This window comes from Peromyscus californicus, unplaced genomic scaffold (assembly GCF_007827085.1).
Source record: "Peromyscus californicus insignis strain IS unplaced genomic scaffold, ASM782708v3 Scaffold_12__1_contigs__length_115047231, whole genome shotgun sequence".
NCBI lineage: Eukaryota > Metazoa > Chordata > Mammalia > Rodentia > Cricetidae > Peromyscus > Peromyscus californicus.
In genome coordinates this window covers 94,701,682-94,716,660 of record NW_026294413.1, presented here as the reverse complement: position 1 = coordinate 94,716,660, position 14,979 = coordinate 94,701,682, and the positions used below count along the sequence as shown (strand labels likewise).

At 40.8% G+C, this 14,979-nt stretch overlaps 1 protein-coding gene across 9 annotated transcripts in view; it reads left to right on the top strand.

Annotated features, from left to right (window-relative positions):
• Nucleotides 1-14,979, top strand: part of Shld2 (shieldin complex subunit 2) — an 89,078-nt gene that overhangs the window by 20,413 nt on the left and 53,686 nt on the right. For 2 of the 9 annotated variants that reach the window (XM_052733956.1, XM_052733952.1), the window contains exon 3: nucleotides 10,480-10,509. The exons of the other annotated variants lie outside the window; for them this stretch is intronic. The gene's annotated coding sequence lies outside the window, so the exon portion shown is untranslated. The remainder of the gene's footprint in view (nucleotides 1-10,479; nucleotides 10,510-14,979) is intronic. 9 annotated transcript variants of the gene reach the window in all.

Below are 14,979 nucleotides of genomic sequence, written 5' to 3'. Positions count from 1 at the left end.
TGAATGAACAGCTTTAATATTAAATCGTATATTTCTCAAACTCATTTGGTTGTAGACATAATTATTTTTCAGAACTTTTTCAGAGATCAGTCGTCCCTGAATGAATCCCAGGGATGCTGCCTGAGTCGAACTACACTAGTGATTACAGTCTTTTAAATAACAGTGTTTGGCGGTAGAACTTGGTTTTAAGTTAGTCAAAGTAATGAGTTTCATCATGGCATCTTTTGTGTCAGACTTTAGAACTAGTTTTTCTAACAGGTTTTCCATTGGTAGTATGTGGAGACCCACAGAAGTTTCCTAGGAGGACTTAATCAGGGTCAGAGAATCTGAGCTTGCTTTACCCAGCAGGGCTGCATGAGGGGATGATTTGACCATGGACTTGTTTACCAGGTGTTTGGAAGGGTCTGCACTTGGCTTGCACAGGGGAGGCCTTTTGCTTCTCTGTTAATATTCTGAGCTGCCCCTGAAATCCATCCCCTGGCACTGCTCTGTGCCTTGATGTAAAGCCTCATTTTAAGGAAAAACTCCGCCCCCTCCTCTATCTCTCTTCCTTCCTGCCATGAGGTGCACACACATCCCTCTTTATCTCCTTTCTGTGTCTTTATCTCCTATTGTAATAAACCATTTCCTCAAGTATCCCCTGGCCCCCACACAAGTGCAATAATTAGTGACATTGGTGCCCAACGTGGGGCTGTTAAACTGATACCCTAGTCATCAAACATTGTCAGATCTGAGAAGGATAAATTTAAGAAGTGAGACAGCTTTCCAGTTATCTAGGCAGCGATCCCAAGTCTCGCCATTGTCATTGGGGGACAGAGGCCCCAAAGGTAGCATTTGCCAGCTGATGAGCCCAGAAGATCTGACAGGTTTTTTTTGTTTTTGTTTTTTTTTTTTTTGTGAAATAGAAATTTGGGGAGGTCATCCTACCTGTCTTGGCAGAGAGGACAACCAATCTCTTTTGTTCCTCGTAGTCACAGTCTGGGCAGGATCTCAGCTTTTCGCTGCGTGGCCAGCCTTGCATAAGCTTCTGGGTAGAAGTTCTTCTGCGGCCATCTATCTTCTTAGAGAAGATACAGGATGCTGCCAGGAGCTGACATGTCACTTTATCATAAAAAGCTTTTATGTTAAATGCCATATTCTCAGATCTCTACAGGTGTTTGAGGACTGGGAGAACAAAATCTGTTAGATGTATTTATAACTTTCAGAGCATATATATAAATTAAATCTGAATATACAGATACCCAGTTAGTTACAGCTTAATGAAGTTAGCAAGGACAGGGAGGCTCGCATTCCTAAGTCTGAATAGACCTTGACTAAGGAGAGACACTTTTTAAGCTGTTGGCAGTGATATCTGAGTCTGTTACCATTTTAAAGGCCCTGTAGCTGTAGTTCTGATCTTTGAGTACAGCCAGATTATAATCCTGTGGCATAGTTGTCAGGATCCGTACAATAATTCATAACACTCTCCCCTTGGCATATTATAAAAAGCCCTTTTGAATAAACTTTGAGGCTGTTGGGTATTGACACAGGCCCTCCCGAAGCTATCCTGTATTTGTGTCTTTTTTCTCATTGACTAGGTCTCTCTATCTATCATTTCTTAATTCTTCTCTCCTCCACCTAAGAACCCTTCAAAAGGTGGGAGCTAGACTCCTACAGTAGTGTTAAATGCTGTAGTTACTTGTTACCTTTTCTGGTTGAACTCATTTTGTATTCTTGTTCACAATGAACTTCCTTGTAAGTTGTTTTGCTTCTTTGTTTTTTGAGTCAGGGTGTATTCCAGGCAGGCCTGGAACTTTCTAGGTAATTGTGGATGACTGTGAACTGCTGATCTTCTTGCTTCCACTGCAGAGTAGTTGAAGTTGCAGACAAGTGCTGCCATGCCCACTTTATGTGGTCTTGGAGATTGAACTCAGAGATCTGTGTATGCTGTGCACGCATTCTGAGCTACATCCGTAGTCCTTGCCTTTTCTTTTTTTGAGACAAGATTTTGCTATTTAGTTCAGGCTAACCTCAAACTCCCATTTTGCCATCATCTTCCAAATGCTTGGATTACAGGTATGTGCCACATCTAGCACCAGGAATTTTTAATACTAAAACAAAAAGATTCATTTATTTTTATTTTATGTGCATGAGTGTTTGCCTGCCTGCATGTATGTATGTGCACTATGTGTGTGTGGTGCCTGCAGAGGATAGAAGAGGGCATCAGATAACCTGGAACTGGAGTTATACTATGTGGGTGGAGGGACGGTGTGGGGACGGTGCTGGGAACCAAACCTGGGTATAGCATGAATCTTAAAAGGTCTTATTAGTAAAAACAAACTGGGAGCTAGATATTGGGGTGAATGCTGGAAGATCAAAGAAGCAGAACAAGCCACAGCCACCTCACCTTGCCAATTCCTCAGCTGATCCTGTTTCCTCAGACTGGAAGCTTCTCAGTCCTCATCCAGAATGAATCTCAACTGAACTGTTGCTCAAAAGCCTAAAAGCTTAACCTGCCTAGTTCCTGGTCCTCACGCCTTATATATCTTTTTGCTTTTTGCCATCACTTCCTGGGATTAAAGGCTCGCTTTCTGGGATTAAAGGTATGAGTCACCATGCCTGGCTGTTTCCAGTGTGGCTTTAAACTCACAGAGACCCGGATGGATTTCTGCCTCCCAAGTGATAGGATTAAAGGCGTGTGTGCCACTATTTTCTGGCCTCTGTATCTAGTGGCTGTTCTGTTCTCTGACCACAGATAAGTTTATTAGGGTGCACAATATTTTGGGGAACACAATATCACCACACCTGGGTACTGTACAAGATTAGTAAATGCTTTTAACTGCTGATTCATCTCTCCAGTCTCCTAAAACAATTTTAATCCAAATTGGTCTTTCATTCTGCTCTCTGTGTTCTAAGATTATATCAGTCATAAACTTTCAAGGGTTTAGGGATTCTTGAGATGATCCAGTTCATCATATTACTTTAGTTTTTTTGCAGGTTAAGAAAATGACTGCTGGGCTAGAGAGAGATGGCTCAGCCATTAAAGGCTAGGCTCACAACCAAAAATAAAAGAAAATGACAGCCATTTAGTAATTTGCATCTGAGTTTGAACCTTGGTCATGCCTTTTTATTATTAGCTCTGTAATCTTAGAAGGGTTACTTCATTCTTTTTTTTTTCCCCCAAGACGGGGTTTCTCTGTGTAGCTCTGGCTGTCCTGGAGCTCGATCTGTAGACCAGGCTGACCTCAAACTCACAGAGATCCTCTTGCCTCTGCCTCCCTTAGTGCTGGGATTAAAGGTGAGTGCCACCACTGCCCAGCTGAGTTACTTCATTTTGAAAACATTTCTTTGTCTAAAATAATATCTTGAAGAGTAGCTATATGAATCAAATAAGAGGGCCAGCAAAATGGTTTAGCCAGGAAGGACTCTTGCCCCTAAGCCTGATGTGATCCCCAGGATGCACATGGTGGAGGAGAGAACTGACTCCCAAAGGCTGGCTTCCACCTCCACATGTGGACTGTAGTGCATGTGTACACTAGCACATAGACAAAGTGTAACAGAACTTTTTAAACAGGCCAGAGAGATGGATGAGTGGGTAAAGGTGACTACCCCCAAGCCTAAGAACCCAAGTTTGACCCTTGGGCCCGTACAAAGAACTGACTCCTGCATGCTGTCCTTTGACTTCTTATGTGTGCCTTCACTTGCCCCCAGCCTCCAAACAATAAGAAAATAAATGTAATTTAGAGAAAGTTGAACAAGAAGCAGCAGAGAGGCTGTTGGAATTTGGGGGTTGTTTTAAAAAAATTTTAGGCCAGTTATGTTAGCACAAGCCTTTAATCCCAGTACCCAGGAGAAAGGTCTCCCTGCATTCAAGGCTAACTTAGTTTCACATGCTGAGTTTTAGGCTAGCCAAGTTACATAGAGAGCCCCTGTCTCAAAAAGAAAAATGTCTGTAATGGAAACAAAAACGACTTAACTAAGAAAATTCATGTATTGTCAAGTGTGTTGAAGCTTCTCAGTCTTAATTATCTCCCTCTTCCCCTAAGGAGATGCTGTCATTTTTATAATGTGAATGAATTATGAAATATGGAAAGGAGGGATGTGGTAAGTTAGGTGTGGACTTTCTCAGTTTTATGCTGGCATCAGCTCCACTTCTCATAAAGTGGTGTTGTCATGGTAACTGCAGGCTGTATGGGAGTTAAACCACTTTCCTTCCAGCTTTCCAGCCAACATAATAAGCAAAACCTAAACCTGACTGGGTAAACACAGACCTGTTTATTAACTCACCTATTAATAATGCTAAACTAGCTTTGTGCTGACATCTGTTCTTTTGGAAATTTTATTGTTGCTATCTAAAACCTGATATGTCTTCAGAAGCCTCAGAGAGGCTTAAATCATCCTCCAGAACATGTGAAATATCTTTCCTAAAGTGGTCTTAGCTGTTAGTATGTTCAAAATCATGCATGTAAGGTAAGGCACCATGGGATACTTGTTTGCCGTTTGTGTGTTTATGTACAGTATTTTTCAAATGTAGCCCGAGCATGGACAGCCATTTAAAACAAGGTGATTATAGTAAAAATCTATAGGAAAGCTTAAGCTGCACAACGTATTACACCCTTAGCTGAAAGAGAATGGTTACTGGACATTTTGGTGTACACCTGCAACCCCGCATTTGAGAGGCTGGGACAGGAGCATCTGGAGTTTGAGGCCAGCCTGGGCTACATGTGGAGTTGAGGCAGTAGTCTAGGCCACAAAGAGAGACCTTGTCTCAAATATATATATATATATTTATTTATTTCCTAGCTATCAAAGAGGCCCAGGCAAGAGGATTGCTAAATCTCATTTTTCTTTCTTGTTTTTGGTTTTTCAAGACAGGGTTTCTCTGTGTAGCCCTGGCTATCCTGGAACTCGCTCTGTAGACCAGGTTGGCCTCGAACTCACAGAGATCCGCCTGTCTCTGCCTCCCCAGTGCTGAGATTAAAGGTGTGAGCCGGTGCCAACCTGGTCTACAGAGCAAGATACAGGACAGGCACCAAAATTACACAGAGAAACCCTGTCTCGAAAAACCAAAAAAAAAAAAAGGTGTGAGCCACCACCACTGGGCACTAAATCTTATTTCTAATCCTAACTCTGTCCCTTGTAATTTCTATGATCTTGACAGGTTTCTGTTTTTCAGTTTCCTTATATATAAGAAAGGTAGTACCAAATTTACCTACTTTGTTTCAGTAATTACTGTTTAGTCATGTAATCAATGTAGCATATACCCACATAGGAAGACACAATGTATTGCTTGTTTCTCCCAAATAACCTACTTCATTCTTCAGGAATGTTCTTTTCAATCTCATTTTCCTTTCATTTCCTAAACATTTAGAAGCTATATATTCAAGGGAGAACATAAATGTTTAGCAGTTAGACTGAAAATACATTTCTTTTTGGTCCACTCCAAGTGTTTTAGAAACATGATTTTATGTCTGACAGATCTTTGTGGAGTATTTGTGTTGCGGCTGCAGGCAAATTATTTAAGCTTCTGTAAAGTGTTGCGAGACTCTTGGCTAGAGAAATGGCGCTTTGGGTCAGAACACTTGTGCAGGCACGAGGATCTGAGTTTGGATCCCCAACACCCATGTACAAAGTTGGGTATGGCTGCTTTGTGTATGCCTGTAACCCCAGCATGAGGGTTTGTTTTGTAGCCACAGCTGGCCTTGAACTCATGGTGAGCCTCCTAGAATTTTGATGGGAAGTACATTTATCAATTTTGGTCATATAATCTTATCTTCATTTTAACAAATGCTTATATAGTTTATGAATTTATATAAAACAAAATCATAAATAAATAGATTTCAATGAAGGTATAGAATTTCAAAGCAGAGGGTAATCAATATAAAGAATACTTATGGAAGTTGAGTATGGTAGCACATATGTGTAATTTCAGCATTTGGGAGGCTGGGGTAAGAGTATCACCATGAATTAACTGCCAGCCTGGATTCCATGATGGACACTAGGTCAGCTAGCAAGGACTGCACAGCAAGACCTTATCTCAAACCAAAACAACCCTACCCCCTGCAAACAAAACAAAAACAACAAAAGAAGGTTCTTAGGGTTGACCCAGGCCAACCTGGGCTTCATAAGATCCTGTTTCAAAACAAAAAGAGGCCGGGCGGTGGTGGCGCACGCCTTTAATCCCAGCACTCGGGAGGCAGAGCCAGGCGGATCTCTGTGAGTTCGAGGCCAGCCTGGACTACCAAGTGAGTTCCAGGAAAGGCGCAAAGCTACACAGAGAAACCCTGTCTCGAAAAACCAAAAAAAAAAAAAAAAAAAAAAACCAAAAAGAGTGTATGAGAGATTTAGTTGGGTTCTTAGAGCAGTGGTTCTCAACTAGTGGGTCAGGACCCCTTGGGGGGGTTAAGGTGGCCCTTTCACAGGGTCACACGTCAGATATGCTGCACATCAGATATTTTCATTATGATTCATAACAGTAGCAAAATTATAGTTATGAAGTAGCAACAAAATGACCTTGGGGTTGAGGGTCACACAACTTGAGGAACTGTGTTAAAGGGTCACGGCATTGGGAAGGCTGAGAACCACTGCCTTAGAGTAATATAAATAGAGAAATTTAAAGGTCTCAGTATTTAGTCCAGGCTAGCCTCAAATTTATGATCCTTTTGCTTCAGCCTCTCAGTTGCTAGGATTATAGGTGTGTGCTACCACACCTGGCTAAGGGACTTCCTTGTTAGGTGAGTTTTTCTAAGATTTTATTTTCTTTCTCTCGTATTTAAACTGGGGATTAAATGTGATGCACATGCTGGGCACACTCTCTACCCATTTTCTTAAAATTTTTAAATACGAAGGTCAGTATCATTGTGAATGACAAATAGGTTTTAAATTGTGTAATTTTAAATTGTAATCTTTGCAACACCCACCCCAACCCTGGATTTCTCTGTGTAGCTCTGGCTGTCCTGGAACTCACTTTGTAGACCAGGCTAGCCTTAAACTCACAGAGATCCTTCTGCCTCTGCCTCCTGAGTGCTTGAAGTTGTGCACCACCACTGCCCGGCAAGGTTTGCAGTTATTTTTATGCCTAAAATAATTTGTGTTGTCAGTGAATGACTTTGTGTCACATAGCTTTGTCTACTTAGATAAGCCAAAATATTGGATCTGAGCTGGAGAAATACTAGATTTTACTCTGGATTTTTGTGTAAATATTGAGTTGTAATAGTTCGGGGAGAGTTTTTTTTTAATGTTTAAAAATTGTGTGTGTGTGTGTGTGTGTGTGAGACAGTGCGTGTGTCTGAGGGCAGCTTTCAGAACTGGGTTCTGTCTGCCATGTGGGTTTTAGGGATTTCATGCAGATAGACCATGAGACTTAGTAGCAAACCCCTTTATGTGCTGAGGCTGCTTGCCAGCTTTTGTGGGGAAGGGCATCATTTTGGCTGTGGTTTAGTTTGCAGTTGATAATCTTCTTATTAATTGGAATTGTGCATAAATGCAGTTAAAGAACTGACTTAGATAAAATATAGATCATTACTGTTTTTATTCAACATATTGATAAAGGAAAAGAAGTCAGGGGAAATTTGGAGGTTAAGTTTTATATGATGAAATCTCAACAGAATGATTTATGCATACTTAGAAATAGCAAGTGATCTGACTAAAACATGATTTCTCAGGGATTGCCTGCATACACTCTGCAGTTCTTGGTGTTCCAGTTCTGGGCTTGTCTCTGAGATTAGGGAAGATGTTCTTTCATGTAGAAATGGTCATGTGTTTTCCCAAGAAATAGCTCGGTTCTCATAGGACTCTGAATTCTCGGTCATTATTCATTAAACAATCATTTTAAGCTCCTCATAGAAGACAAGTGCTGTGCTGCACATTGTGTCTAAAACAATACAATGACAAATAATTACAATCTGTAATCTTGTTCTTTGTTGGTTTTGTTTAGTTTTTGTTTTTTTGATATAGGGTGTCTTTGTGTAGCCCTGGGTATCCTGGAACTCTCTCTGTAGAGCAGGCTGTCCTGGAACTCACAGAGATCTGCCTGCCTCTGCTTCCTGAGTGCTGGGATTAAAGGCGTGCGCCACCACCTGGCTACAATTTGTAATCTTAAATTTGTGCACTTACTTTTTTTCCTTCTGTGGGGAGCTCAAAATACATGGTTGAAAGTTATCTAAATGGTTATGTTTATTCCTTTCATTTCCAGAGGTTTTTAGTAGGTTCTTTATAGGCCTAATTGGTCTTTGTTTATTGCCATGGCCTTATCTTTATTCCATCCTTTCAAAAAGTACTTCTCATATTTTGTAGTGAACTGTAAATCTCCTTGGAGAACACAATCTGTGTAAGTTGGAGACTTTACCTATGCTGGAATGGTACAGAGCTTACTTCAGCATTACTGAGTTAATGTATAGTTGGTACAAAGTTTCCCTGTTTAATGACTAACTTGTTTAGTGAGAGTGAATGATTACAGCAACTAAAAAGTGTAAGATAAAACGTGAGTGTTCTTTAGACACACACCATTCTTTAGTGTGTTGGGTATCTTTATAAATAACTTTCATTAATTTTTTTTTTAAATCTTGGATCTGGAACATTAGACTGTCACTTTCCTCCTTTGTTGTTTTTTTTTTTTTTTCTTTGCTTTTAGAGACAGGGTCTCATGTAGCCCAGCCTGTCCTCAAACTTGGCATATAGCCAAGGATGACCTTGTATTTCTGATCCTCCTGCCTCTCAAGTGCGGATGTTATAAGCATGTGCCACCATGCCTTGTGGAGTGTGATACTTTTGTTTCCCCCAACAGGGTTTCTCTGTGTAACTGGAACTCACTCTGTAGACCAGGCTGGCCCTGAACTCCCAGAGATCCACCTCCTTCTGCCTCCCAAGTGCTGGGATTAAAGGCCTGTGCCGCCATACCCAGCTCAAGGTACTTTTTTTTTTAAAGGACACACACATGTAAAGAATAGAGGCTTTGAATCTTTGAGTATACTAGATAAGTGTTACTGTGATAAATGAACATTTTGATATCAAAACAATTGTAGTTGTTTAAAAACATGTTACTGATTTTATTAATAATATTTATATTCAACACTGTAGTAAGTGCTATATATATATATATATTAGCTTTTAAAAATGATGCCTAGATTTTACTTAAAATGTTTATTTTTATTTTATGTGCATGAGTGTTTTGCCTGCAGTAGTGTGTGTGTGTGTGTGTGTGTGTGTGTGTGTGTGTGTGTGTGTGTGTGTTCAGTGTCCGTAGGAGCCAGAAGAGAGTGGTGGAACTGGAGTTACTCTGTTGTGAGCCACCGTGTGGGTGCTGGGAGCTGGGCCTAGGGCTCTGCAAGATCAGCAAGTGCTGTTACCCGCTGAGCCATCTCTCTAACCCCCATTGTCTTGTTCAGACTTTGTAAAAATCACACACTTTACAGACTGGAGAGGTCAAGGGAATGAAACTCAAGATTTCTGCTGTTGGTATCATTTCCTTGACAAATTTTGACATCATGAAAATAGTGTATTTATTTCTCTCCTTTCCCTTTCAAGCTCTTAGTTTTGTTGTTTCCTGTCTCGAAGAACAGTTTTGTTAGATATGTTTTCCAGAGGTCAGGCTTAGTTCCCAAGTCTGGTTTTATGTCTTTATGACTTTGGGAAAGCCTTAGGTACTACATTCCACCCTTTTTATCTTCATATTTTTTTCATAGCTGTGTAGTTTAATAAATCAAGTGGCTTGGCAGGGATTGTTAAAAAGTAATTCTTAATCTCTTATCACTTAGTTTATTCAACCCAAGAAACTTTATATCAATTGTCTACATTGTTGGAGCCTACTAGGGTTCCTAGTGGCTGTAACCAGCAGGACTGCATAAGAGGTTGATTGGACCATGGGCCTGGGTACCAGGTGATTGTAACTAGCAAGGGGGAGGTCTTTTGCTCCACCCCTTGGCATTGTTATAAATAGACCTTTGGAATAAAGTTCTGGGCCGGTGGGTAAGGATCCAGGCCCACCCGAGGCTATCCTGTGTTTTCTCTCCATTCTCTATTTCTAAGTCTCTTATCCCTTCTCAATCCTCAAGAGTTCCTGGGGTAAGTAAGTGTGAGGGCTGGTCCACCACACTACATTATCTATTTCTTCATTTTGTTTTAAAGACATGGTCTTGCTGTATATAGCTCAGACTAGCCCTGAACTCACTGTGTAGCCAACACAGGCCTCAAACTTAGTATAGCTCAAATGGGCCTTGAATGGCCTTCTGTTTGCTGGAATTACAGGTATAAGTTTCCATGCCTAGTTTGTTACGTTCTTTTAAAAGTATAGTTAACTTTTTTGTTTTAGCTTCTTAATTAGAGGGAAGCATTTTAAGATCAGCTTTTAAATCCTAAGGCATTACTGTATCTTTTTCTGAACATTGGAATTCTTCCTTTTTACTCAGTGCTGTTGTATTTCTTCAGTTCTCTTTAAAGCCAAATGTCAAAAATATCAATTTTTGCCACCTAATTGTTAACAGTGTTTTGTTTTGTTTCCAGAAGCTACTAGGATCATTTAAAAAAAAAATGGTAAGTGATAATTATAGGTGGAGTTTCTCTGTGTCTCAGAAGCTGCTCCCAAATAACCATTCAGAGACTTACTATTAATTATAAATGCTCAGTTGATAGCTAACTCTTACATTTAAGTTAACCCATCTTCCTTTCTTTCTTTCTCTTTCTTTCTTTCTTTCTTTCTTTCTTTCTTTCTTTCTTCCTTCCTTCCTTCCTTCCTTCTGTTCTTTCTTTCTTTCTTTCTTTCTTTCTTTCTTTCTTCCTTCCTTCCTTCCTTCCTTCCTTCCTTCCTTCCTTCCTTCCTTCCTTCCTTCCTTCCTTCCTTTCTTTCTTTCTTTTTTGGTTTTTCGAGACAGGGTTTCTCTGTGTTGTTTTGGTGCCTGTCCTGGATCTCACTCTGTAGACCAGGCTGGCCTCGAACTCACAGAGATCTGCCTGGCTGTGCCTCCAGAGTGCTGGGATTAAAGGCGTGCGCCACCACCGCCTGGCCATAACCCATATTTCTTTTCTACCCCCGCCACATGGTGGTACCTTCTTTCAACACAGGACTTTCATCTTGCTTCTCTCTAAGTCCTCTCTCGACTCCTGAGACTCTGCCCTCCTTCCCAGCATCCTCTGTGTCTTGCCTTCCTGCCTATACCTCCTGCCTTGCTACCAGCCAGTCAGCTCTTTTATTAAACCAATCAGAAGGCTCCTTGGCAAAGACACATCTTCAGAGTATACAAAAAGATCATTCCATAGCAGATAATTAGCAAGCAATGAGTAATATCCTCCTTCGTTTTCACTGAGAGCAATTACTAATTCTGTCCTCGTGAAGAGTATATACGGTTTCTGCTCAGAATGAGGGTTTGATAGCAAGATATGAGGAAGCAATAAATGACTTGTCTGGAAAAGCAAATGTGATGAAATGTGTCATGTGCACAAAGAAAGTGACAAGTATTACACAAGTTCTGTTTGGTTTTTTGTTTTCTAAACTTCTGGTCTCCCATGAAAATATTTCTTCTTTTATTTAATTGCCTCCAAAACAAACTAAAATAATCTGTAACTGTAAATAATCATATTTGTGCAAAACCAGTTTTCCAGATCTTAGGATATAGTGACTGATGAGAAAAAAAATTCCTGACCCATGGACCCTAACCTGTAGTGGAGGACCCAGGTGTAATGGCACAGACTGGAGAGACCTTGACGGGCTGGGCCAAGGTGCCCCATGGGTGAGGGAGACACGCCATGCACATGCGGTGGGCAGTGGTGTGGCAGGATGGAGAGTCACTCACACCCCAGGCACGGCATCCACGTGGAGAGAGTTTATTATAATAGCAAGACAGGGAAAGAAAGAAAGGGAAAAGGAGAGAGAGGAAGAAAGAGAGGGAGAGGAAAAGCAGGTGTGCACACCTCATGGTGAGAAAGGGAGGAAGGGGGAGAGAGAGAGAAGGGAGGGGTTTTTCCTTAAAGGAGGGTTTACGTCAGGATGCAGGGTGGGTCGCCAAGGGGCAGGCCAGAATGCCAACAGCAGGTAAACAGCACAATCTCAGATGAAGATTGAGAGCTGTAGAAGTAAGTAAGAAGTAAATAAGGTATGGGGTGGAGGCCCCTACAATCTGCTTAGACTTATTAGATGGACTTAGACCATCATGCACTGAGACAGCGAGCCATGTACACACTGAGGAAAGCATCCTGTTGCCTTTTCAGATGGACAGAGTTATATTGTCCACTTGATAGCCCAGGCTGGCCTGGGGCTTTGGAGTTCACTCTGTAGTATAGGGTGACACTTCTGCTTCAGCCTCCGAGATGAGAGGTGTGAGCTGGAGCAATGCCATTCTTTCCCTGGAAATTACTAGAGCCCATCACAGGGGATGTAGATAAGTTGGTAGAGTGCTTGCCTGGCTTTGATCTCTAGTACCTCATAACCAAATATGGTGTTAAAAGCCTACAGTTACAGGGCTCACCCTCTTGAATGAAGGCAGGAGGTTCTGAAGTTCATCATCCTCAGTTGGATAAGGAGTTGGAGGTAATCTTGGGTTAGACTCTGTCTCACATATAAATAAATAAGTAAACAAATTCCCGTAACAAAACGGAGGACGTGTAGACCCCTCAGTGAACCACATGTAGCCAGGCACCTCTATTTTTGCACCATAGTCTCTTCAAACTACTGAAAGAAAACTAAAAACTATAATCCTGTAATCAGTAAAAAGTCTTAATTTTCTTTCAAACTAACAACGATGAAGAAATTGCCAGCAGATTTGATCTATTAAAAAAAAAATCTGTGTTTTATGGTTGTGAGTTCTAGGACAGCCAGAACTATATAGTAAGAACCTGTCTTAAAAAACAAAAGAAAGGGAGGCAGAGCCAGGTGGATCTCTGTGAGTTTGAGGCCAGCCTGGGCTACCAAGTGAGTTCCAGGAAAGGCGCAAAGCTACACAGAGAAACCCTGTCTCGAAAAACCAAAAAAAAAAAAAGAAAACAGTTGGGGCAAATTTGTCCTATTATAGGAAAAGAATAGATCAAACAACCATAGACTCTTTGGCAGGCTTTTTCATAGTCATTAGCAAAACTGATGATTTCTTTTACCCCTGTCTACTGTAAGATGTACACTGTACGGTAGTCCATTAGTTTGACTGAAGAGCTCTAGACAGTTTTCACTGGCCAGAGTTAGTTCAGAAGTTGGCTGTTGAGTCTCTAGTACAACCTCATGAGAGACATTAAGAGACAAAGTTAATGAGTGAAATGATCTAACATCATGATTAATATAAACTTGTTTGTAAGGTAAAATGTAATTGAACAGCCGGCTGGTACCAGGGCCTTGTAGAATAGGGTCAGAGAAATGGTGTTCTTTAAATCTAGAGATACTAACATATTGTTTGGTTTTCAAAGTGAAGCAAGAGAATAGAGGAGTTGAATGTAATTGAATAGGTTAAGAAATGGAAGCGAGGTAGCCAGTGGTGGTGACGATGGCGAACGTCTTTGGTTCCAGCACTCGAGAGGCCGAGGCAAGCAGATCTCTGAATTTAAAGCCAGCCTGGTCTACAGAGCGAGTTCCAGGACAGCCAGGGCTATACAGAGAAACCCTGTCTCAAAAATCCACCCCCCCCAAAAAAAAATTAAAAAAAAAAGTGGAAGCTAGGTGGATTGTTCATTTTTTATTACTAAGAATAATTGATTATATAAAGCAGAAGTAGTTTTAGCATGTTTTAAGTTTGTGGATTATATATATATGTGTGTGTGTGTGACACACACACACAATGTATCACATGCCAGTGGTCTCTAATTTATGGTGATTCAATCTAGGAGTTTTACCTTTATGATGATGTGAAGATGATAAACATTCAATAGAAATTGCACTTGAATTCGATCTTTCCCTGAGCTAGCAGTATGTGCTAGAGTGCTCTTCGGTGATGCTGGGCAGTAGCAGCTCCCATTCGGCCATGTGATTATGAGAGTAAACAGCTGTGCCCACAGTGCATGGTGTTGCTAAGCTAGGTTGTTCAGTAAACTTAGTATGCTGAATACATTTTATGTGTAATGGTAATTTATTTCTTATCTGAGTCCATGTGGTTTCCTTCCTGTTCTCAAAACTGCCTTTTTTACTGATTCAAATACAATCCAAACATGACATTTGGTTCATCTCTTAGATATCTTTTATTTAAAACAGTCTTCTCATATTTTTGTTACATGCTAACCTAAAAAAATTTGAATTTATTTACTTATATTTTTACTTGTGTATTTGTGTGTGTGTGTGTGTGTGTGTGTGTGTGTGTGTGTGTGTGTGTGTGTGTGTAAGTCAGAAGATAACATGTAGGAAGGAGTCTATTCTCTGGTCTCATCATGTGGGTCCCAAGGATTAAACTCAGGTTGTCAGACTCCATGGCAACCACCTTTACCCTCTAAGGCAGTGGTTCTCAACCTTCCTAATGCTGTGACCCTTCAATACAATTACTCATCTTGTGGTGACCCCTCCAACCATAAAACTATTTTTGTTATTACTTCATAACTGTAATTTTGCTACTGTTATGAATCATAATATAAATTATTTTTGGAGACAGAGGTTTGCCAAAGGGGTTAGAACCCACAGGTTGGGAACTGCTGCTCTAAGTTATCACTTTGGCCCCTTCCCACTTCTTTATTAAAGGAACTAAGCCACTTGCCTTGTAGATCAATCTTCCTGAGTTTACTTCCATGTGCTGTAACATTTTCTTTTATTCCTTGTATTTCCAGTAAAGTGAATTGATGAATTTAGCTTTTATTTTTATTCTGGGAACTTTTATTATTTTGAGAGGGGAGGTCTCACTATGTTACTCAGGTTGGCTGTGGACTCCTGGGATCCTGCATCAGGCTCTCAAGCAGCCATGACTATTGGTATGTGTGCTATCATGCTCAACTTTTTTATCTGTCTGTCTGTCTGGGACAGAGTCTCTCTATGTAGCCTTAACTGTCCTCAAACTTGACATATAGACCAGGCTGGCCTTGAACTCAGAGACCTCCCTGATAGGA